At 38.3% G+C, this 25,427-nt stretch overlaps 1 protein-coding gene across 2 annotated transcripts in view; it reads right to left on the bottom strand.

The window, feature by feature from the left end:
- The window catches only part of MRPL42 (mitochondrial ribosomal protein L42), a 78,778-nt gene that overhangs the window by 15,988 nt on the left and 37,363 nt on the right, over positions 1-25,427 (bottom strand). The window lies entirely within an intron of this gene.

The raw sequence follows: 25,427 nt of genomic DNA, 5'->3' as shown, positions 1-25,427 counted from the left end.
GGCTTTATTTATTCAGACTATTTATTTATATTAAATCACTTGAAGTATAAGTCCTGAGTCAGAAAATCAGGGCATATACACAGAACCCACCACTTTGGGGCCCTAGGTCATACTGCCTCATGACAGGCATGGCAGAGGGAATAAGAAAGATCCAGGCACAGGGCATTGAGATCATTTTTAGAAAGAAGGACAGAAAGAGAGAGAAAGAAAGAAAAGAAGGAAGAAAAAAGAAGAGAAAAGAAACCCAGATGGCTAATGAACAGTTGAATGAGGCAACCTCACTAGTTATATAAGTCAGGGTTCTCCAGAGGGGGGAAAAAAAAATAGGGCATGTGTATATTTAGAAAATAGAATTTTATTTTAAGGAATTGGCTCATGCCATTGTGGGGACAGGCAAGTCCAAAACATGCAGGGCAGGACAGCAGGCTGGAGTCCCAGGAAGTTGACTGAAGTCTTTTCTCTGAAGGCTGTCAACTGATTGGATAAGGCCCCCCCACATCATGGAGGGTAGTCAACTTTACTCAATATCCACTGGTTTAAATGTTGATCTCCTCTAAAATATGCATTCACAGCAGCACCTAGACTGGTGTTTGACAAAAAAGCGGCACCATAGCCTAGCCAGATTTTTTTTTTTAAGATTTTATCTATTTATTTGACAGAGAGAGAAAGAGGGAACACAAGCAGGGGGAGTGGCAGGCAGAGGGAGAGGAAGAAGTAGACTCCACGCCGAGCAGAGAGCCTGACTCAAGGTCCTGGGATTAGGACCTGAGCTGAAGGCAGACACCTAACTGACTGAGCCACCCAGGTCCCCCAACCTAGCCAAACTGACACATAAAATTAACCATTGCATTAATAACAAAGAAGCAAATATAATTGACAATAAGCTATTTTTCACCCAGTAGGTATCCAGAGATTGGAAAGAACTGCATCTTTTGTTGAGAGAGAACAGAATACCTGTACACCAGTGCTGGAGGCAGAGACACCAAAACTTCTCCGGTGGGTAGTTTGGTAGTATTGAAATGTTAACCATGCATACCCTTTGACCCCACAATTCCACTTCTAGGAGCTTACACTGAGAGAATATTCAAATAAGTACAAAGAAGTAGGTACATGTAGATGGGCCAGAAATGTTACATATAATGATAAAGACAACAACAATAACTGGAAGCAGCTTCAATGTCCACAGATGGTGAGCAGATTAAGTAAATTATAGAATAAACCTTAGACTTTGGAAACAGTGAGGATAGTCTATATTCCAAACATGAAGTGATCTTATAGTATGATGTTGTGTAAAAAAGCAGGTTTCAGAACATCACATAGTCTGATTTTATTTATGTGCAATTGAGTAAGTAAATTGATGTATTTCCTAGAAAAAGACATTTACCAAAATCTTAAATGTGCTTATCTCTGGATGGTGGGATTTCAGGTTATTTTTGTAACTCTTGGGGGCTTATTATGTGCCAGGCATCTTTTTTAAGTATTTTACATGGATTAATTCATTTAATAATCTGTATTATTTGCATTTTTTTAAAAAACACAAAATCATGTATCATTTTTTTCCCCAAAAACTACAAAGCAGATTTTTAAAATATCCCTTCCATCCTCCTACATGAGAGGGAGCCCTTGTTTCTTAAGACCCCACAACCTTGGAACCACTGAGTCTGAAACTGCTCTATGTAGATCTCACCAAATGTTACTATTGGGAATCTCCCCATTTTGAAAAAAAAAAATTGACATTCTCTCATTGTTATCGGACTGGGGTTTTTTTCTAAGATATTTGTTTGAGAGAGAGAGAGAGAGCACAGAGGGAGAAGCAGACTCTCCGATGAGCAGGGAAAACAATGTGGGACTCATCCCAGGACCCCAGGATCATGACCCGAGCCAACAGCAGACACTTAACCGACTGAGCCCCCCAGGCGTCCCACTGTTGGACTATTTTGTTGGTTTGTTTTCATGGTCCCTCTCTTGTTTATTATGGACTGAGTGAGTGAGTAGTGTGTTCCTTTTTAACCCTCCTTTTTACTTCTAACCCTCTCCCATAGGCAGCCCTTCTAAGGTACCTAATTTGCATCCTTTTGTTTCTGTGTGTGCTTAAAAAATATGCATTGTTTAATAAGCTTATATTTTTAATTTACCCAAATGCCTAAATGGCCTGATTTTATTTCTTATGCATGGGCTCTCTCTACATCCCCTCACATACTCCCACCCACCCAACACCAATCCTCAGTGCTCTCACTGCTTCTGCTATTGGTGCCTGTGAGATTCCTGGAACTGCAAGCATGTCCTTCATCAACCCTCCATCAACCACTCACCCCCAACCCTGTGGCTGGCCCGAGCACTTAAGGTTCAGCCAAAAATCAACCTTGTGTTCTTTTGTTTTGTGTTGTGTTGTGTTTTCATATGCACAGCCTTCTCTACTGAGAAACTCAGTACAGGTTTCCTGTTTGCCAGCCTGGAGGGAACTCCAGTGCCCAGGCAAGAGCATTCGAGGCATCTGGACAAGGCACACTGTCTCCCAGCAATATTACCTCTAAGTTACCCACCCCACCCTCCTAAGTCACTTTCTCTTCTCCACTGGGGGGTTGAAACAGCCTTGCTTTCCAGTTCGTGTGAATGTTTAGATCTGGAGGCCTGATCATCAGCCCCAAGACTCCTTTATGTACCTTCCAGAAGACCTAACCTGTCCTGCGTCATCTCCCAACCTGAGAGCTCATTATTGCAAAAGGAATAAGAATGTATGTGATGAGTCCCCAACTTTCTATCATTTTGGCCTTCTACTCATACCTTTGTCTGCCTTTAATTTTGGTCTGATTTCATCTGCAGAAAAATGCTAGGGGTGGGGCATGGTCAGGGGAGGATTTATCTCAAAGTTAGTGAAGCTTGAGTTTCAAGGCCTGCTAACTTGTCAAGGTCCTAGAAGGAGTCCTAAGAATGTGTTCACCAGGGGATGTGTTTTTCTGAAATTTGCAGAATTAAGTATTTTATCAACAGTTAATACCTCTGTCTTTGCTCTCTGATTTTCCTTTCTGCACAATCTCCCTTTGGTCAGAGAGCTCTGAAGAGAGGCCTTGGATGTTATGGGACCTAGCTAACGGAAGAGTTGGCTTGGGGATACACATTGTAGGGTTTGGTGGACGTATTTAAATGTTTCTTAAGTACTGTTGTGTCTCCTTGTTACAGTATTTGTATCCAAATTTGTATTATTTTCTTAAAGAGGGTTTCTAAAATGATCATGCTTTCTCCTACTTCCCAGAGCTGAGTCTTCCCACACAGTGAAGCACATGTAAGCTACTTCAGAACTCACATACCCCTCGGGGTGACTTTGGATGTCGATGATGGTTCTGTCCTGATCTTAGTTTTGAAACATTCCTGTTGTAGGTGAACCCCTAATTTCCACTTAACAAGTGCAGCCCTTGGCTTAGAGTATGGCTTCCAACTCACATGTCTTTGTTGGTTTTCTTTCTGGAGTCTCTCTCCATCATCGCCCACTACCCACCACAACACATTTTTTTATATCTGCTTCAGTTGAATCTCCTATTTAAGTACCACAAGCTGGAGTGCAGAATGGCAATGAGCCAGTTTTTAAAAATGAGCTTAAATGTATAAGGCAAACACTTTCAAGAATGCTCACAGCTGCCAGCTTTAACCTTAGAGGGCAAGTGTAAGAAACAGGCTTGTGCGGCAGGTGCTCGGTCTGGGTCTTGGGAATCGAGACTGTTTAATGAGGTAAAAATATCTCTAACTCTTCACCTAATAAAACAGTAAAAGGATGAGATTCTTTTAAATTAGAAAAGTTCCTCAAACTAACCTCTCAGCAAAATTTTTAGCACATGGAAAGAGTGCTCAAGAGCTATTAAGTTAATAGAATCTCACTTTAGAGGAAAGCACCTCCAGTATTGCAAATGGACTCCATTTCCACCTAAAATGTCTTGGAATAAAGCCTTTTCCATTGGCCTATATTCAAGATCAAGTTTTTGGTTGGTCTTTTCTTTTCTTTCTTTCCTTTTTTTTTTAGGGGGGAGAACTGTTTTTATCTTCTCCCCCCCCCCACTGAAATCCCTTTCCAGACATGTTAGCCCTACCTATAGTTCTTAAAAATGTTAACCTTCATTTTCCTGGCAGTTATCCATTCATGTATTGATTGAACAAATATTTACTGAGTGCCTACAATATTTCAGGCCCTATTCTAGGTACTTCTTTCACTAAGAGAATTTTCCCATGTTATTAAATCTCTTTGCAAACATGATTTAATATCATAATATTTTATAACAAGCAGGCTCCAGAGTTTATTTGGCCATTCTCTTTTTGTTAAACATTTAGATCATCTCCAATTTCTCCCTATTACGAGTAATGCAGCAATGATCTTCCTTGTAATAGATACTTGTCCATATCTATGATTAATTCCACAGGAAAATATCTACAAGTGGAGTTACTCGATCGAAGGGTGTGAACACTTAAGTTTCTTGATAAATACTTCCGGTAGACTTTCCAAAGCATATTATCACCTTTGACTTCCCCAAATCCTTTTCAACTGAAGAATCACCCATTGCTATCTAAAAACAGGAGAGCATATTCTATTCCTTCTATACAGGTTTGCTGATTCCTAAAATAATTTTATTCCTGGATGACAATAAAAATAATCAGGTTATTAAACACCTCCCGTCCTTTCTGGACCACACTCATCTTTTAAGGGTCACATTTCTGCATTCTTTTTGCAAAGGAAAAACACTTAAAAAGGGAAAGTATCCATATACTCATATGTTCATTATTATCCCTCCAGGCAGATAAGAGGTCAGCCTGGGGAGAAAATCATCTATGAGAAATACAGAATCGTGCAAAGGTATGCAAGATTATAGTAATCATCTTCATTACTGTTCCTTTTGGGGCTTTTGGGGAGCAACAATGTGTAGCCAAATACATTCTCCAATAGCTTTGCTCACAATAACAGCCTCCCTAGCTCATCAGCATCTCTGCTCTGGCAAGTTAAATGATAAGAATACCTCGCAGGGGTTCTTTCCAACATAGAAGCAAATTTCATTGCTTAGCAGTTTGTCCTCTAATAGTTTCTGGAGTAACTTTATTCTGTCTCAAGAACAATTTCTGCTTTCTAAGAAAACCAGTACCATCTTGAGAATTTTCCCAGTACATGGTGCTTAAGAAGAAAAACTTGGGGAGACAAACAAAACCAGGAGCAAGTCTCCTTTGGTCTAGTTCAAGGTGGAATATTTGCTAACTGTGTGGCCTTGTGTTTTATTTGTATCAGAAGCTCCTGTGAGCAGGAATTTTGTTTTCATAACAGTCTGCTTAGGACAAGAGCTATTAAGATGGAAATTCAAGCTTTTCTCTTTCCTGAAAGCCAGGCAGCCTAAAAGTCATTGACTGCCTGGGTTTTTCCCACCTCTGATTGAGTCCAGGCTGTAGAAAAACCTCTGACAATGGCAGACTTTTCTTCTCTGACTGACCAAAAGGGGTTTTACCAAAGTGGAGAACAGAACCTGTGGTGGGTGAAGAATGACCATCATTCTTTCACCCATCAATGAGGTACTGAAGTTTAGTACATGCTAGAAACTAGGCTGGGGGGGCACTGTGTGAGTAAAATGGGCAGATAACCTGCCCTCACAGAGCTTGCTCCTGAACAAAGAGAAATATTAAACAAACGATCGTGCCCATGCATATAGAGTGCCAGCACATCAAGAACACAAACCATGAATGCTATGATAAGAAGTGACCTTAATGGGGAAGGTAGGCAGTTGTGGGAAGAAAGTGTGTTTCTGGCAGAGGGTAGAACATGGACAGAGGGACTGAAGCTCGGAGAGTGAGAAGAAGGGGGAGCGTGCGGACTCCAGAGGTGTGATAGGGCCGTGCAGGGAGTTCGGTCTACATCCTAACTGGGGTCTTTAGATTGTTGAAGCCCAGGGATGTCTGGGTGGCTCAGTGGTTGAGCTCAGGTTGTGATCCTGGGGTCCGGAGATTGAGTCTTGCATCAGGTTCCCCATCAGCAGCCTGTGTCTCCCTCTGCCCATGTCTCTGACTCTCTGTGTATCTCTCATGAATAAATAAATAAAATCTTAAAAAAAAAAAAAGAAGATTGTTGAATCCCATATTACTTGACAATTCCACTCTTAGTTATTTACCCAGGAGAAATGACAACTTATGTCCTCAAAAGCACTGGATAGTCATAGCAGCCTTAAAATAGCCTAAAACTGGAAACAATCCAAATGTCTATCAACAAAAGAATGGATAAAGAAATTGGGGCAATAGTCATACTTACTGTAAAGGCATGAACACAACAACATGGAACACTCTCAAAAAACTTACACTGATTAACAATAGTCAGACACAAAACAGTCCACACTTCGTGATTATATTTGTATCAAATTCAAAACCAGGCAAAACAAATCCATGGTGATAAAAATCAGAAAGCGGTTGCCTCTGGGCATGGAGGTCAGGCAGGGGCCAATGACAGGGAAAAGAGAGTAAGGGAAGTTTCTGAGGTAAAAAGAAATGAAAAAGAAATGCTTTATATGTTGTTTGGTGTGGTGACTTCACAGGCATATCCAATTACCAAAACTCCTCAAACTGAACATCTGTGCATTGTGTTATTTGTATAATATATATATATATATATATATATTAGGTTTTTTTTTTTTTTTTTTTTTTTAAGTACAATACAAGGGCACCCGGGTGGCTCAGTGGTTGAGCATCTCCCTTTGGCTGGGGTCGTGATCCCGGGGTCCTGGGATCAAGTCCTGCATCAGGCTCCCCGCAGGGAGTCGGCTTCTCCCTCTGTCTGTCTCTGCCTCTCTCTCTGGGTCTCTCATGAATAAATAAATAAGATACTTTTTTTAAAAAAGTACAATACATATAATAAAATGTTTTAAGCTCAAGAATGACATGAGATTTGTAATGTGATAAGAGCCCCCTGGCTGTGGTCTGGAGATGGATAAGAAAGGGCCAGAATACTCTCGAATATCAATGCATCAGCCTTTAAATAGGAGAATTCAGAACTCCTCTTGCTGATATCCCCCAGGAATTGTGCAAAGCAGTTGTCAATAAATGGCAAAGGGAATTCAGCTGGAGAAAAAAAGCTGGAAAACTGAGCTAAGAGAACTAAGGAAACCACAGACAAAGGAAATAGGTTGAACCAGATCTCTATTACATAGGATCTTTCAGGACAGGATTAAAGTAATTATGTTTGTGGGATCCCTGGGTGGCTCAGCAGTTTGGCGCCTGCCTTTGGCCCAGGGCGCGATCCTGGAGACCCGGGATCGAGTCCCACATCGGGCTCCCGGTGCATGGAGCCTGCTTCTCCCTCTGCCTGTGTCTCTGCCTCTCTCTCTCTCTCTGTGACTATCATAAATAAATAAAAATTAAAAAAAAAAAGTAATTGTGTTTGTTTAAATATTTCAAATCTGTCAAATGCTTTCTTAGGTTCTCTTCCCTACATATACAATTTTTCCTCTGAGATTAAGAAATCTAGCAGGCTGGAACTGGTTGATGCAATAGGAAGGCAAAAATAATCTTTTTTCCATAGTTAGAAGGAATTGAAATGAGATGAGAATCAGGTTATGTCTCCAGAAGAACATGGGCAAATATTACAGCAATGGGAGAGGGCCTGGGGGCAGGAGGACTGGGTTGTAGAATCATGTGTAGAATCCTAAGCCTCCGATACAAAGTCAGAGAGGCATCTGCTTGATGAAGGTTTAAGAGAACCACAGAGTCTAAGTGTTTCAGAGTTGGAAAGGATTCTCAGAAAGCATAACAGCCTACACACACACACACACACACACACACACACACACACACACAAAAAACAGCCTACACATTTCACAGATGAAGTGCAGAGCCAAAGGGACAAAATTACCCAGGAATGTTCATAACTAACATTTGATTAGCAGTTCACCAAGCATCTCCACATTTACTGCCTCATTAAATCCTCATAAAGTGCTGGCAAATAGCAGTTACTAATTTTTTTTTCAGAAGGAAAGTTGGGGCTCAGAGCGTGGTGCAGAGAAAGCTAGTTCTCATCAATGCTTTAGTGTCTCCTCTTCTAGGACATGCCACCTCAGTTCTCAGCTTTCTTGCAGTTGATACGGTGAGCCAGCAGAGAACTGAGTTCTGGCCAATGGAGTGTGGCAAAAGCCCCCTACCCCTACCCCGTCCCCCTACTCCCATCTCCCACCCGCACACTTTTTAGATTGACTAAAACCTGGCAAACAATTCTCTCTTCCTTACATTCACTCTTCTCCTTTGCCTACCATCTGATGCATAGGATCCCGTAGAGGATCTGAGGCCCCCAGGGATGATGAAGCCACCACTTGGCAGGAACCTGGGCTCCCTGAATGACTGTGGAGCAGAGATGTTTTTTTCCCATTCATTGACACAAATTAGACTGTAATGGGAGCAAGAAATAAACTTTTATTGTGTCCAGGCACTGATGTTTTGGTGGTGGTTGTACTGGTTAGACCAACTAATATAGAAAGGTTAAGGGAAGGGGCACCTGAGTGGCTCAGTGGTTGAGCATCTGCCTTTGGCTCTGGTTGTGATCCTGAGGTCCTGGGATCGAGTTGCATCGGGATCCCTGCAGGGAGCCTGCTTCTCCCTCTGCCTGTGTCTCTGCCTCTCTCCCTGTGTTTCTCATGAGTAAATAAATAAAATCTTGGGCAGCCTGGGTGGCTCTGGTTTAGCACTGCCTTCAGCCCAGAGCATGATCCTGGAGTCACAGGATGGAGTCCCACATCGGGCTCCCTGCATGGAGCCTGCTTCTCCCTCTTCCTGCATCTCTGCCTCTCTGTATCTCATGAATAAATAAATAAAATCTTTAAAAAGAAAAAAAAAAGAACATAGCACTATTTAAAAAAATAATAATAAATAAATAAAATCTTTTAAAAAATTTTAAAAAAAGAAAGGTTAAGGGAATCATGCTAAATCTAGATATTAATTTAACAAAAACCTACTGAGCACTTATTATACACACTGGCACAATTATATATACATTATGGCACAGGATGGCATTAGGTGTATATCAATGAATTAAGACAGATCTGGGTCATGCCCTCATGGGGCTTGATCTAATAGCTCACACGGTATGGACAGGACTAGGATGCAAATGAAAATCTGCTAACTCTAAATGTCTTTTATTTTCTCCTCCACATCCTTCCTCCCAGATAATATGAATCAAAATGTATGACATTCCTCAAGATTAATTTGAAAAGTAGAAGATTCATCCCACTATATGAATTATAGGATGGAGAAAAAAAGGCAGAGGTTCTTTGTTAAACTTCTATGTCCTTCAAGACTTGAAGAGGTTCAACCATGATAAAATTCCCCTGTACTCTAAGAGAACCTGGGTGGCTCAGTCAGTTAAGCATCTGACTTCAGCCCAGGTCATGATCTCAGTGGTAGTGGTGGTGGCATCATTGTCGTCGTTATCATCATCATCATCATCATCATCATCATCATGTATGCAACTGATGAATCACTAAATGCTACCTCTGAAACTAATAACACGCTATGTGTTAATTAAATTGAATTTAAATAAAAATAAAAAAAATAAGGAGTCATAGACTCATAGGATTTTAGATCTGGGGGAGTTAAAATCACCTACTACTTAGTAATACAGGGGACTCATCATCGGGCTCAGTGCTCAGCCGGGAGTCTGCGCCTCCCTCGCCCCCTCCTCCTGCCCTTGTTCATGCTCATTCTCTCTCAAATAAATAAATGAAATCTTAAAAAAAAAAAATCCTCTGTACTGTAGAGCTTTAGTCAGTAAAAGAAACTGGAAAGCTATTGCCTTCATATATTTACATTTTCAGTTATTTATTTATTCATGAGAGACACAGAGAGAGAGGCAGAGACACAGGCAGAGGGAGAAGCAGGCTCTCCCCAGGAGAAGCAGGGAGCCCAGTGTGAGACCCATCTCAGGACCTAGGATCAGGCCCTAAGCTGAAGGCAGACCTCAATTGCTGAGCCACCCAGGCATCCTCAATTTTCAGTTATTTAAGGATTAACTTAAACCATGTATTTCAATTCACATTGTTGAAAATGGCTTGAGTCCATTCCCCTGTATTACTAAGTAGTAGGTGATTTTAACTCCCCCAGATCTAAAATCCTATGAGTCTATGACTCTTTATTTTTTTTATTTTTATTTAAATTCAATTTAATTAACACATAGCATGTTATTAGTTTCAGAGGTAGCATTTAGTGATTCATCAGTTGCATACAACACCCAGTACTTATTACTTCAAGTGCCCTCCTTAATGCCCATCACCCAGTTACCCCATTCCTCCACTCCCTCCCCTCCAGCAACCCTCAGTTTGTTTCCTAGAGTTGAGTCTTTTATGGTTTGCCTCTGTCTCTGTTTTCATCTTATTTTACTTTTCCTTCCCTTATGTTCATCTGTTTTGTTTCTTAAATTCCACATACGAAAAAAAAAAATTCCACATACGAGTGAAGTCATATGGTATTTGTCTTTCTCTGACTGACTTATTTCGCTGAGCATAATACCTCCAGTTTCATCCATGGAGCCTATGACTCTTTCTGATAACTGTGGCTTTCTGGTGCCTCATGATCACTACTCAGGACCGTTCTCATTATAATGCATTGTTATGGGACTGGGCTATATCTCTTAAACTCAGGATATCCCAAGCAATTGGTTGGATTTTTTAGAATACTCAGAGCCTAGTTTCTTATGCTTTACTCTCTTTTCTAGATGATTAATTTTGGCAAGTATATAAGACAAGCTGAAATGACCAATAGACACTTAGTTTTCATTTGCCTCTCAGATATTGCTCTAAAAAAACTCAGACATATATGTACTTATCTAATTTTTCCTCTTGCATTCAAGTGAATTTTACATGATCATTATTACATCGGTTAAGATTCTTCTGCTTATAAGTAACAGAAAGATTCATTCATATGGGCTTGAGCAAAAAGTTAATTTTTGATTCAAGTAATGAGGCCTGGATTTCTCTTTCTCCATTTTTTTGGCTCCATGTCTTTTAGGTTGACTCCATTCTCACACAGACAATCCTTTCATGTTCATGAGATGGCTGCAGAAGTGCCAGTCTCATAGACACTTAAGTCATATCCAGGAGAGAGGAAAAATATATTTGCTGGTGGCATTCATAGAAATCTTGAAATATCCTCATACTGTACTGCTTTAGGTCATGTACCTACCTCAGGAACACATGTGCAGGTTGTCTTGGGCCTGGGTCATGGCTCCACTCTTGCTACAAGGATCAGAATGCATTGAGACCTCTCAGACCCAGAGTAGGGAAAAGGTAAATCCCCAAAAGAAAACTAGAGACTAATTCTGTTAAGGAGGGGCAGGCAAAGAAAAACTATGGAATGAAATGACTAACACAGCATTGGATACATTGAATGATTATAAGCATCGAACCAAAATCAGATTCTTTTTAAAGAACAAAGCCATTAACTAACTTGGGTAGCTGTCCTTGAACTCAGCAAATGTCTGGGTAAACACAAGGATTAAGGTTTCTACCTAGCCTTAAGGACTAGAAAAACTGAAGGAGTAAACAGTAAAACCCTGTAGAAGTGACTCTTTGTTACAGAAAGTGTAAGCTTGAGGAAGTGCTTGGTAGATTGTAACTAAAGGGGAGAACCATAAGAAAGTATACATACTTTCTTTTTCAAATCACTTATTTCTTGTTGCTTTAGAAATGCAAGATTGAATAAAGTAATAAGATAACATACATTCAGTACAATAATGTGATGGGGAAAATAATGAATAGAAATACAATTTAAACTAAGGTTGTTAATAAGAAAAAGATACTTGGGAGACTACCTGGGATAGATGTTCTAATATTAGGCATAAATAGGGGGAAAAATCATTTTGAACAACTGCTATTTTTAATAGGAAAAATGCAATAGCCCCTCATGGTCACTTTATTTCCTACCATTTGGGTTTGATGTTTGAGACGCTCATCAAAATGAAGTTAACTTTATTTTAGAGGATTTAAAGGATAAAGGATTTATAGGCCTAAATGTGAGACCCAAAACCATAAAACTCCCAGAAAATATAGGCAATAATTTCTTCGACATCGGCCATAGAAACATTTTTCTAGATTTGTCTCCTCAGCAAGGGAAACAAAAGCAAAAATACATTATTGGGACTACACCAAAACAAAAGGCTTTTGCAGAGCAAAGGAAACTATCAACAAAACAAAAAGGTAACCTACTGAGTGAAAGAAGATATTTACAAATGGTATATCCAATAACGGGTTAATATTGGAAATATATAAAGAACAATGCAACACCAGAAAAACAAATGATCCAAATAAAAAATGGGCAGAGGACCCGAACAAACATTTTCCCAAAGAAGACATCCAGATGGCCAACCAATGCATGAAAAGATGCTTAACATCACTCATCACCAGGGAAATGCAAATCAAAACCACAATGAGATATCACCTTGTACCTGTCAGAATAACTAAAATAAAAAACACAAGAAATAAAAATGTCGACAAGGATATGGAGAAAAAGGAACCTTCCATCCACTTTGATGGGAATGCAAACTAGTGCAGCCACTATAGAAAACAGTATGGAGTCTACTCAAAAGGTTAAAATTAGAGCTCCCTATGATATAGTAATTCTACTGCTGGGTATTTACTCAAAGATAACAAAAACACTAAGTTGAAAAGATACATGTACCCCTATGTTTATTGTAGCATTATTTATAATAGCCAAGATATGGAAGCAACCTACATGTCCAGTGATAGATGAATGGATAAAGATGTGAGTTATTTATATAATGGAATGTTACTCAGGCATAAAAAAAATTACAAGGCATAAAAAAGAATAAGCTCTTGCCATTTGTAATAACATGGATGGACCTAGAGGGTATAATACTAAGTGAAATAAGTCAGAGAAAAACAAATACTATATGATTTCACTCATATGTAGAATTTAAAGAAAAAGCAAACAAATTTAAAAAGAGATAAACCAATAAACAGGCTATTAAATACAGAGAACAAACTGGTAGTTGCCAGAGGGGAGGTGGATGGGGAGCAGGGTGAAATAGGTAAAGGAGATCAAGAGTACACTCACCTTGATGAGCACTAAGAAATGGGTAGAATTGTTGAATCCTTATATTGTACACCTGAAACTAACACTGTGTTTTTTAAAGTTTTATTTATTTACAAGAGAGAGTACAAACAAGAGGAGGGGCCAAAGGAGAGAAAGAAGCAGACTCCACGCTGAGCAGGGAGTCAATGCGAGGCTCCATTCCAGGACCCTGAGATCATGACCTGAGCCAAAGGCAGATGCTTAACCGACTGAGCCACCCAGGTGCCCCCAACACAGATTCCTGTTAATATACTTCAATTCTAAAATGGAGAAAGTGAAATTAGCCTTTGACAATATAAGTGAAGTAATAAGCTCTTGACAATATAAATTCAAACCAGATTTATTTGAAGTCATTGTATTGAGTGAGGCCTCTCTCTTTTGGTGAAAAGTGACTGAAATTCAAGCCAAAAGTAGCTTAAGGCAAAAAGGAATCTGTGTTGGAAGGCTCACCACTTCTGAGATAGCAAAAGCACACCTGGGCCTCATAGACAAGGGATCAGAGATTCAAATGCCACCTGGAGTCTTCTTTCTTCTCTCTGTGGCTCTTGTGCTGGCTTTTTCCTGGGAATTATGCCACAAACATACTGATGCTCCACTTCTCTATCTGAGAGAGGGAGTAAGCTTCTTTCCCAGTATCAGCTTTTCAGATCCTGAGGAAGGATTCTCATTGGTCTGGTTTAGGTCATCAGCTCACTTAGGACCTAAACACATTATTTTGATCAGCCCTATTTGATGTGGTTACTCATCTTTAGTCCAATAAGCTTCAGTCAGTTGGGACCCCCTACAGATGTTTGTGGTAGGAAAAATGGACATTTTCTAGAGGAAAGAGGGTTGGAATATGTGGTCAACAAAACTGGATATGTTTATACCAAATATCCAATTCTTTTCTTAATGATAAAGAATATTAAAGTTAATAAACATAATTATCACTTTACTAAGTAGAGACGATTACAACACATTCCAGGATCAAATGCTTGACACAGGAGATAACCCAAATATTTTACAGGTGGCTTCAGTCTTTGCTTTGGTGCCCAAGCTTTGCAGATGTCCTCACTTAATGCATATTGAGAAGCAGAGCTTCACCCAGATTTCTAAAATGAATCCTAACCATAGGAGTTCTATGTGCTACTCTGGGACTCAAGGTCAAATCATCCTTATCTTGTTTCCAACCTTAAGCTTCAGGTCTGATAATCAAACCTCTGCTTTGCTTATATTTACTTAAGCCAAGTTTCCCCTTCTCTCTGACCTTCCATTGCCTCATGTGATCACCATATAGCTATAGGCCTTCATAGACGAGTGTTTTATTTTATTTATTTTTTTAAAGAGTTTATTTTTTTAAATTTTTATTTATTTATGATAGTCACAGAGAGAGAGAGAGAGACACAGGCAGAAGAGGCAGAGGGAGAAGCAGGCTCCATGCACCGGGAGCCTGACGTGGGACTCGACCCCGGGTCTCCAGGATTGCGCCCTGGGCCAAAGGCAGGCGCTAAACCGCTGCGCCACCCAGGGATCCCCTAGACAAGTGTTTTAAAAGGAAAAGTCGGGATCCCTGGGTGGCGCAGCGGTTTAGCGCCTGCCTTTGGCCCAGGGCGCAATCCTGGAGACCCGGGGTCGAGTCCCACGTCAGGCTCCCGGTGCATGGAGCCTGCTTCTCCCTCTGCCTGTGTCTCTCTCTCTGTGTGTGTCACTATCATAAATAAATTTAAAAAAATAAAAGGAAAAGTCCCCCTGACCATGGTTTCTAAATACCATTTTCCATTCAAAGTTAATAGGAGTCCTTAGACAAATGGCTGATGCAAGGGCTAGGGCAAGAAAGAATAAGAGGAGCCTGAACATCTTATTGTGCCAGAAAGTAAAGAAGTACTCGAAAAATGTTGGGACATGTCAGATGGCTTGAAGGGCTCCTTATGTCACTTGACTTCTTAGCGGTATATAAAACTACTAATTTCATTCTCCTTCTTGAAACTTCTTCCTTCGTTAACATCTGGTCTTTTTCTACTTCTAATTCTCTTTTCTCAATGGCAGCTTCTCCTAAGAGTCTTTTCTGGGTATCTCATTTTCTGCTTACCTCATAAATATAGGGGTTCCTTGGGGTTCTGTCCTCAGCCCTAGTCTCATTCTATTCCCTTTCTGATTATCTTAGCTAACCCCATTGCTTCATTATATAAATAATAACCCTCAAATATATATCTATATTTCTGGGTATACTTATGTATGGGTAGACATGAAATATAGATACATGCAGCACAGCCATCTCTTTTAAGCCCCAGAGCCACATATCCAACTAAAAGCCTCCTGGATATCTCCGCAAAGTTTGAACCACTATTATCTCAAAGATAACCTGTTAAAAATTGAAGACTTTACCTTCCTCTCATCTAGTATTCTTTATTTCTATTACTACTACTCCCAACACCTGATTGTCTAAGCAAGAAACTCTGAGATTATTCTTAATCTCTTTCAGCTAGAGACAACCAGGAACACATCTCTAGTTGAAGCAGGTGAGCTTATGACTTATGACTCATTGCAGGGAAGAACGGACAACACAGATAACCATGGAACACAGTACGAGAGCATTAGAAAGAACCCATTACAGGATTTGCTATTTGCTTGAGTGATTGGAGAGAGGGTCTAAGGGAGCAGAGGCCTATTCTAGGTTGGATGCTGTCAGAAAGAAGGGGAATTCTATGATTGAGATCTCAACACATCTCAACAGGACAAATGAGGTAGGATCAGAAGTTTCTTTTTTTTTTTTTTTTTAAGATTTTATTTATTTATTCATGAGAGACACAGAGAGACAGAGACATAGGCAGAGGGAGAAGCAGGCTCCATTCCAAGCAGGGAGCCTGACGTGGGCTGGATCCCGGGTCTCCAGGACCGCACCCAAGACCGCACCCCAGGCTGAAGGCGGCGCTAAGCCACTGAGCCACCCAAGGTAACCAAGTAGTGTATCTCTTATTAAAATATCTAATCCAGGTTGGATTGACAATACTACTTTCAGGGAATTATGTATATGTAAACTGTTTCTATGTGTTGCCTTAATATCATTCATAAGAAAGAACTGTATTTACAAAAGGATGATGATGAAAATGGAAAAAAGAGGTTTTAAAATAATTTCTGCATGCTCAGACTATTCATTTTTAACTTCGTCCAAAATGAAGTGAATGGGGCAGCCTGGGTGGCTCAGCAGTTTAGCGCCGCCTTCAGCCCAGGGTGTGATCCTGGAGACCCAGGATCGAGTCCCACATCAGGCTCCCTGCATGGATCCTGCTTCTCCCTCTCCCTGTGTCTCTGCCTCTCTCTTTCTCTCTGTTTCTCTCATGAATAAATAAATAAAATCCTTAAAAAAAATTCATCAAAATGAAGTGAATGAGTGATGCACTATTTTCAAAATTCATTTTCAATTCTTTACTACTTGCCAGTTAGAACAAAGTACCCTGTAAGTTTATAATTAAGTTTAAATCATTTTTTTTTGATGAAATAAAATGATTCTATATTCATGAATTGGCTGTATCTGGACATCTTTTTAATGGAAAATAAAATTCAAAGCATTCTATCAGATTCATAATGGTCTGATAAGATAATCACCTACTTCATTGGGAATTGTTAAATTATGGAACATGTAATAACAGTCTATAGAAATCCTATTATTCCAAGCTTCTACCTTTTGCTGTCCTCTTCAATTTAATCTGCCATTGAAAAACATGTTGCATTCTGCCTTGCATGGAAGAATTCTGAAGATATCAAAAAAATTAATAACTCTAGTTGGCCAATTTATATTTTGAGACCAAACTGGTTTCTTGCAGTGATGCTAATATGCTCAAAAGAACTCTCCCGCTGGATTATCATCATATCTCAGTATGCAATCACAGTTATGATTGTCTTCCATATTATCATATGGTAAAAAAAATAATCTTGAATTTAATGCATTAGTCTTTACATAATTTATGATCTTCACCAAGTTACTAAGCACACTGTTTAGTTCAGTTGACCAAGACTTTCTCAAAGAAGAAGTGAACATACCACTTGTTCTGGGTCAAGGTCCTTAATTTCGGTAACTATTCCAGAATGTTTTCTTGTCATTGCCACTACATAGCCAATTGTATTCTTACACAAAACCTCAAACCATGTTCATTGACAATATAATTTTTCAGAGCTTTCTGATGTTTGGAGTTAGTTTTGTTTATCAGCAATGAAGCTGAAAAAAGAATTCATCCTTCATATTACTATCATATTCCAAAAGCACACAAACTAAAAGAATTGCCATATTAGCAACAGCTGTACACTCATATCCATCAATAAGGTTGCAGAGAAAAATAATTAGCTTTATTCATTCTATGAGTTAATCTACTCAAATATTTCAAGTTGTTAGGTTGTTGATAAGTGACAAACTACCTTCTTTGCCACAGATTCTCCCAACATTAAGAATTTCTGATGCAGTTTTTCACTAATGCCTTGACAATGACATACATACATATATTAGTTTTAACAAGCTAAAGTTGCTTACTTTATAAAGAGCCTATAAAGCATTACTGTTTATTTATAAAATTGAATGCTTTTTTTCAGATTTTTAAATTCACTAAACTTTCTTTGAAAGCCATCTTTTGGTTTTGGACTTATCACTATGTCTAGGCCCAGGAATTGGGAAAAATTGACAGCAAAAGGGACATGAGATAATTTTGGGGAAAGATAAAAATGTTTTCTATCTTGATTATGATGATAGTTACATGAATGTATATTTGTTAAAGGTCATCAAGCCACACATTTAAAATGTGTGTGTTTAATGTACATAAATTATACCTCAACAGAGTAGATTTAAAAAAAATGGTTCTCTATGAAGAACTCTTTCCCAACTAATGTAATCTCCAGTGACTGCTTCTTTTCCTGAACTTGTATGATGGTATAAAATTTATCAATTAATTACTTAATGTCTTATCTTGGTCTCCAATTGTTAGGCAGGCATATTGCCTTATTGTTTAGCTCTTCCTCCACCTCAATTCTTACTAACTAGTAGTATGTGCAGAAGAGACACTATTAAAATATATGAATTAAACTGATAAGGAAATTGTCAATTACTGAGTATATTATCAAGTAGAGATGGTTTATAAGTAAAGGTTATGAATTTCTTTTAACACTGGAATAGAAACTCTAATCAACTTTTGACTGAGGGCCAATCATATCTGTGCATTCAGCTCTGTCTCATAGATATAACAATCTAAACACTCCCCCAAATCAGTAAAGGAATGGAATAGCCACAGTATCTGTTGTTTCTTCCTTCAAAAGTTAGGGTCTACTTTCCCACTCCCTGAATCTGGGACAGACTTGTGGAAGTAATGTTGTTCAGTTTGAAGTCTAGGCCTTAAGGGACCTCACAGTTTCCCATCTTGTACCCTTGAAAATCCTGAAGCCATGTGTGAACAAGCCAGGCCTGACTTGCTGGATAATGAGAAACACCAAGTTACCCTATGGCTCCAGCTGACAGTCACTTAATCACTAGACATATATGAATGACACCAGCTAAGGCCAGCCAGCCTCGTCAACCCAATTAAGACCTCAGATGCATTGGCAAACCTGGTCAGAATCAGGTGGAGGTCAGCCTAGACAAGATTTACCCAAAACTGTAAACTAAATATAGGGTTATGGTTTTAAGCTAATAAGTATTTGGGATGACTTGTAACTTAGCAAATAGGTAACTGATACTCAAGGGTTCATCCAAAGTTCTCTTGAGACAGACCTTGCAAATAGTTTTAAGTACTTATCAAGTCATTAAATACTTAAAAAAAAATCCCACAAAAAAAAAATCCTGAAAGTGAAGGTTAAAGCTGACGTGTAAAGAATAATTTATTTCCCCTGAAAATATTAATCAGAAAATAAGGTAGAGTGTCTCTGAATGGATAAACAGAATAAGAAAATGATATAATGTTTTAATAGTAAATGTATGATTTCAGGGGCACATCCAGTACATGCCAGAGCTGGTTCATAGCAATCTGAGATCTAATTATTAAATTTCCAGAAATTTTGTGAGCCAGTTGCTAAAGTGTTCCTAGATTAAATCAGCCATGATGGGATTATTTACACCATGGAAATTGGCAAATATTATCAGACAGGGCCAGTTGTTGAAGCTCTACTAGTAAACCAATAAGCTATCTGTTGTAGCAGGCAAATTTCATCATTATATGTATGCATAAATATACATATAAGAATATCCTCAATGTTTAAAAAAGACATTGGTTGGTTTTGCCATGATGGGATCTTGGGCAAGTCAATTAGTCTTATTGAATCTCAGTTCTCCTATCCATTAAATCAAAGCATGTACCCCCAAATCATCTTAAAGGTGTCTTTTAGGTCCACTGTTTCATCTACTATGATCTTACTGATGGTAGTTATAGCTGGGCCGCAATGATGAAAAAGACCAACGGGATTAATTAAAATTGTCATACTGACCATGTTACTAACCACAAATTTTGCTCAAATTCAAGACAAATTAAAGAATGTGATTAGTAATTCAATGTGTTTTGGATAATGGAGAAGGAAGAGGTGAATTTTTTTTTTTAAGATTTTATTTATTTATTTATAGATACACACAGAGAGAATGAGAATGAGAGGCAGAGACACAGGCAGAGGGAGAAGCAGGCTCCATGCAGAGAGCCCGATGTGGGACTCAATCCAGGGTCTCCAGAATCACACCCCGGGCTGCAGGCGGCGCCAAACCTCTGCGCCACCGGGGCTGCCCGGAAGAAGTGAATTCTGACCAGAAGGGAAAGGAGGGAAGATCTGGGCAAGATATTTTGTTAATCAGGAATGAGGTCTCATCTTTGAATACACTGTGGCTTAAACTCTATAGGTGCTTAATAAAATTTGGTGAAATAATTAGATGCCTGAAGAGATTATCCGAAAGAAAATATAATCTTGCTGAATTAAAGACTGACTCAGAAAGATTCTACTTGCAATTTAATTTCCAGACATAATTGTGCAACTCTGCCTCTGTTCCTCCATCTAAAAATGCACTAATTTACAAGCAACATTGTAAGAATTTAGGCAATCACAACTATGAAGCATTTTAGGCTTCCTACAGGAAGATGCAATATAAATATGAGGTGATGTTATTAAATCAAAGCAGATGTCTTCGTTCAAAACTAGAAAGCACATTACGTATTCTTCCTGAGTTATTTCTTCCTAATGTGTTAAAATATGTTTTCTTTCAGAAGGTTAAACAGCACATTAGAAAACAGTAGGGGGCTAATGGTCGAACTGTAATTGGGACAATATTTACAAATTATTTTGCTAAGAATATTAGCAAGTCATTTTGAACTTCTGAGAAAAAAATATTTAAAAAATCATTCCCTTTGACTATATAGGCCATGGACACATTTATTTACGCCTTCTGCTAGCTAACCTCCTGTGTTTATGCACTGATATTCAAGTTGACTCATTTCTGGAAATTGAAAAATACACATCTGAAACTGGAAAAATATTCCTTAAGTCAGGGTTTGTGCACATTGCTAAAGCCTTCCAAAACGAAGGCCTATGATGTCTTGTTTTCTTCCATTCTTAAAAAATGCTTGGGCCCTAACTACTGTTGCTTTCTTGGAATGTGTGGAAATCACACTTTCTATCTTGCATAACAATACCATTCCAGTACTAATGTTATGTACTTGGTGCAGGCAAGTAAGTAAGAACTAAGGCATGATGTGATATAGCCTTTAATGAACTGAAAACTATAGATTCTATTCCCAGGAAAACACAAGATATATGTTCTCAAAATTCTACACAACTTCAGGGGTTTTATAGATAACCCCTAACCCCAAATCCCATTTGTGAAATTCTTAAGTTACAATCCTCTGCACTAGGGTAATTCTTTTATAAAATCATATGCTTGTGGTACAATGCAGCAGGCCACATTAAGCAGTAGGAACACAGTGTGTACATAGCCAGTTAGGGACCTTGCAAGTTATAGAATTTATAGTCCAGTAGATACGATGGGTATTTATCAAATAATCACACACACAAAAATGCTTAATTAAAAACTTTGATCAAGGGATGCCTAAGTGGCTCAGTCAGTTAACCATCTGCCTTTGGCTCAGTCATGATCCCAGGGTCCTGGGATAGAGTCACACATTGGGCTCTCTGCTCCACCTGGAGCCTGCTTCTCCCTCTGCCTTTCTCTCTGTCTCTCATGAATAAATAAATAAAATCTTAAAAAAAAAAAAAACAAAAACAAAACAGAACAAAAACAAAACTTTGATCAAGTGCTCTGGAGTAAGAATAGTTTCTAACTTCATTCAGATGCCATGGAGGCAAGAAGAGAATGGAAGGAAATATTGAAAGCACTGAGAGCAAAAGACCCCTACCAACCTAGAATTCTGTACTGCTACATTATCCTTCAAAACTGAAGGAGAAATAAAAACTTTCTGAAACAAAAATTTAAAGAATTTGTTGCCAATAGACTTGTCTAGCAAAAATAATATTAAAAGTTCTTTAGAGAAAGAGGAAAATGATATAGGTCAAAAACTCAGATCTACAAACAGAAAGAGCAATGGAGAAGGATAAGTGAAGGTACAATACAAAATTTAATTTTTGTTATTATTTCCTGATCTAACATAACAGTTTGTTTAAAAAACAGCAACAGGGGCACCTGGCTGGCTCAGTCAGTGGAGCATGCAACTCTTGATCTTCATGCTGTGAGTCTGACCCCCATGTTGCAGGTAGAGATTACTTAAAAATAGAAAAAATCTTTTAAAAAATTGCAACAGTGTTATCTGATTATATGTATATGCTTATGTATGAGAAATAAATGACAGCAATGATATGAGACAAAAGGGAGGAATTAGGATTACTTTGTTATTATAAGGTCCTTGCACTACCCAGGAGCAATATAGTGTTACTTGAAAGTGGACTTGGCTTAGTTGCAAATGTACATATGCAACCACTCTAGGGCAACCGCCAAAAAAGATTTTTAAAAAAGAAGTATATTACAACAGGGCATGTAGGAAAGCCTTAAGAAAAAAAAAAGTGTAACAGGTGTGCTAAGAAAGGAAAGGAGAGAAACAGAATCATACAAAAACCAAAACCACAAAAAAACAGAAAAAGTAAAAAATGAAAATAGAAACAACAAGGGCAACAACAGAAACAGTAGCAAATATAGTAGATAACAATCCAACTATATCAATAATCACTTTGAATGTCAATGGTCCAAGTGCATCAATTAAAAGACACAGATTGGGAAGCCTGGGCAGCTCAGTGGTTGAGCGTCTGCCTTCGGCTCAGGGCATGATCCCAGGGATCCCTGCAGGGAGCCTGCTTCTCCCTCTGCCTGTGTCTCTGACTCTCTGTGTCTCTCATGAATAAATAAATAAAATCTTAAAAAAAAAGATAAATAAATAAAAATAAAAGAGATTATCAGAGTAGATAAAAAAACAAGACTTAATTTTATGTTATCTATAAGAAACCCATTTAAAATGCAAAAATACACTTGGATTAAAAATAAAAGGAGAGAGAGAAAGATATTATACTAATAGTATTCAAAAGAAACCAGGAGTAGCTATATCCATTTCAGACAGAGCAGACTTCAGAGCAAGGAACCCTATCAGGGAAAAGAAGAGTATTACATAATGATAAAAGGGTAATTTTTCTAGAGAGCATAACAACCATTAATGTCTATGCACCTAACAACAGAATGCCAAAATATGTGAAGCAAAAACTGATAAAACTGCAAGGAGAACTAGATGAATGCAGTATTATAATTGCAAACTTTTATCCCCTCCTTCAGAAATGGACAGATCCAGCAGGCAGGAAATCATAGCTAAACTCAACATCATCATCAATCAACTAGATATAATGGACATCTATAGATTACTTCAACCAACAACAGAATTACATATTCTTCTCAAGTTCACATGGAACATTCACTAATATAGACCACAATCTGGGCCATACAACATAACTTACCAAATTTAAAATAGAAATCATACAATGTCTGCTCTCAGACCACAATGGAATTAAACTAGAAATCATTTACAGAAAAACAGCTGGAAAATCTCAAAATACTTGAAGATTAAATAACACACTGCTAAATAACATGAGTCAAAGAAGAAATATCCAGTCCACAATAGCCAAACTGTGGAAGGAGCCTCGGTGTCCATCGAAAGATGAATGGATAAAGAAGATGTGGTTTATGTATACAATGGAATATTACTCAGCAATTAGAAACGACAAATACCCACCATTTGCTTCAACGTGGATGGAACTGGAGGGTATTATGCTGAGTGAAATAAGTCAATCGGAGAAGGACAAACAGTGTATGTTCTCATTCATTTGGGGAATATGAATAATAGTGAAAGGGTATATAAAGGAAGGGAAAAGAAATGTTAGGAAATATCAGGAAGGGAGACAGAACATAAAGACTCCTAACTCGGGGAAATGAACTAGGGGTGGTGGAAGGGGAGGAGGGCGGGTGTTGGAGGGGAATGGGTGACGGGCACTGAGGTGGACACTTGATGGGATGAGCACTGGGTGTTTTTCTGTATGTTGGTAAATTGAACACCAATAAAAGTTAATTAAAAAAAAAAAAAAAGAAGAAATATCCAGAGAAATTAAGCAATATTTTACACTACATGAAAACAAAACACAACTTATCAAAATTTGTGGGGTGCAAGGTAAGCTATGCTTAAAGGGAAATTTTAGCATTGAACATATGTGTTAGAAAAAGAGAAAGATCTAAAATCATCCATCTAAATTTCCACCTTAGGGAACAAGAAAAAGAAGAGCAAATTAAATCCAAAGTAAGCAGAAGAAAAGAAATAGTAAGAATTAGAGTAGAAATCAATGAAATTGAAAATAGGAAATTGATAGAAAAAAACTGATAAGACCAAAAGCTGGTTCTTTGTAAAAGATCAATAAAAATTAATAAGTTGCTAGGTCAGGCTTACTTAGATAAAAGAGAAGACATGAACTGCTGATATTAGAAATGGAAGAGGAGACATTACTACAATTCCCATAAATAACTGTAAACCCACAGATAACTTAGATGAAGTGGACCGATTCTTTAAAAGACACAATCTGCAAAATTCACACAAGAAATTGACTAATTAAATAAGCCTGATTCTATTAAAGAAATTGCATCAATAATAACCTTCCAGAACATCAAGTACCAGATCCAGATGTGAATTCTGCCAAACATTTAAGGGAGAAATAATACCAATTCTCTACAATCTTTCTCAGAAGACAGAGGGAATACTTCCTAATTCATCCCATGAGACCAGCATTACCCTAATACCAAAACCAGACAAAGAAATTACTAGAAAACTACAAGCCGATATGTAAAATGAATGTAGATGGAAAAGTCATCAACAAAATATTAGTAAATCAAATCCTAAAAAAAGGTATAAAAGAGAATTTATACACCGTGATCAAATGGGATTCATGCCAGGTGTATAAGAGTAGTTCAACTTCAAAAAATCAATTAATGTAATCCACCAGTTTTGAAGAACGAAGTTAGAGGACTGACACTATCATATTTCAAACCTTACTATAAAGCTACAGTTATCAAAAGACTGTGCTACATAGTTAACAAATACACAAAATATTTTAACAGAAGAGCCTAAAAATAGAGCTACATTTATAAATACAGTCAACGGGACACAAGGCTGGTTCAACACTCGTAAAACCATCAATGTGATTCATCATATCAGCAAGAGAAAAACCAAGAACCATATGATCCTCTCATTAGATGCAGAGAAAGCATTTGACAAAATACTTTCAAATACTATCAAATACTATCAAAATACTATCAAAACACTTCAGAGTGTTGGGATAGAGGGAACTTTCCTCGACATCTTAAAAGCCATTTACGAAAAGCCCACAGCAAATATCATTCTCAATGGGGAAGCACTGGGAGCCTTTCCCCTAAGATCAGGAACAAGATAGGGATGTCCACTCTCACCACTGCTATTCAACATAGTATTGGAAGTCCTAGCCTCAGCAATCAGACAACAAAAAGACATTAAAGGCATTCAAATTGGCAAAGAAGAAGTCAAACTCTCCCTCTTCGCCGATGACATGATACTCTACATAGAAAACCCAAAAGCCTCCACCCCACAATTGCTAGAACTCATACAGCAATTTGGTAGCGTGGCAGGATACAAAATCAATGCCCAGAAATCAATGGCATTTTTATACACTAACAATGAGACTGAAGAAAGAGAAATTAAGGAGTCAATCCCATTTACAATTGCACCCAAAAGCATAACATACCTAGGAATAAACCTAACCAAAGAGGTAAAGGATCTATACCATAAAAACTATAGAACACTTCTGAAAGAAATTGAGGAAGACACAAAGAGATG

This window comes from Vulpes vulpes, chromosome 10, assembly GCF_048418805.1.
Source record: "Vulpes vulpes isolate BD-2025 chromosome 10, VulVul3, whole genome shotgun sequence".
Classification (NCBI taxonomy): Eukaryota; Metazoa; Chordata; class Mammalia; order Carnivora; family Canidae; genus Vulpes; species Vulpes vulpes.
The sequence above is the reverse complement of the archived record's forward strand: the minus strand, read 5'-3'. Positions and strand labels throughout refer to the sequence as shown.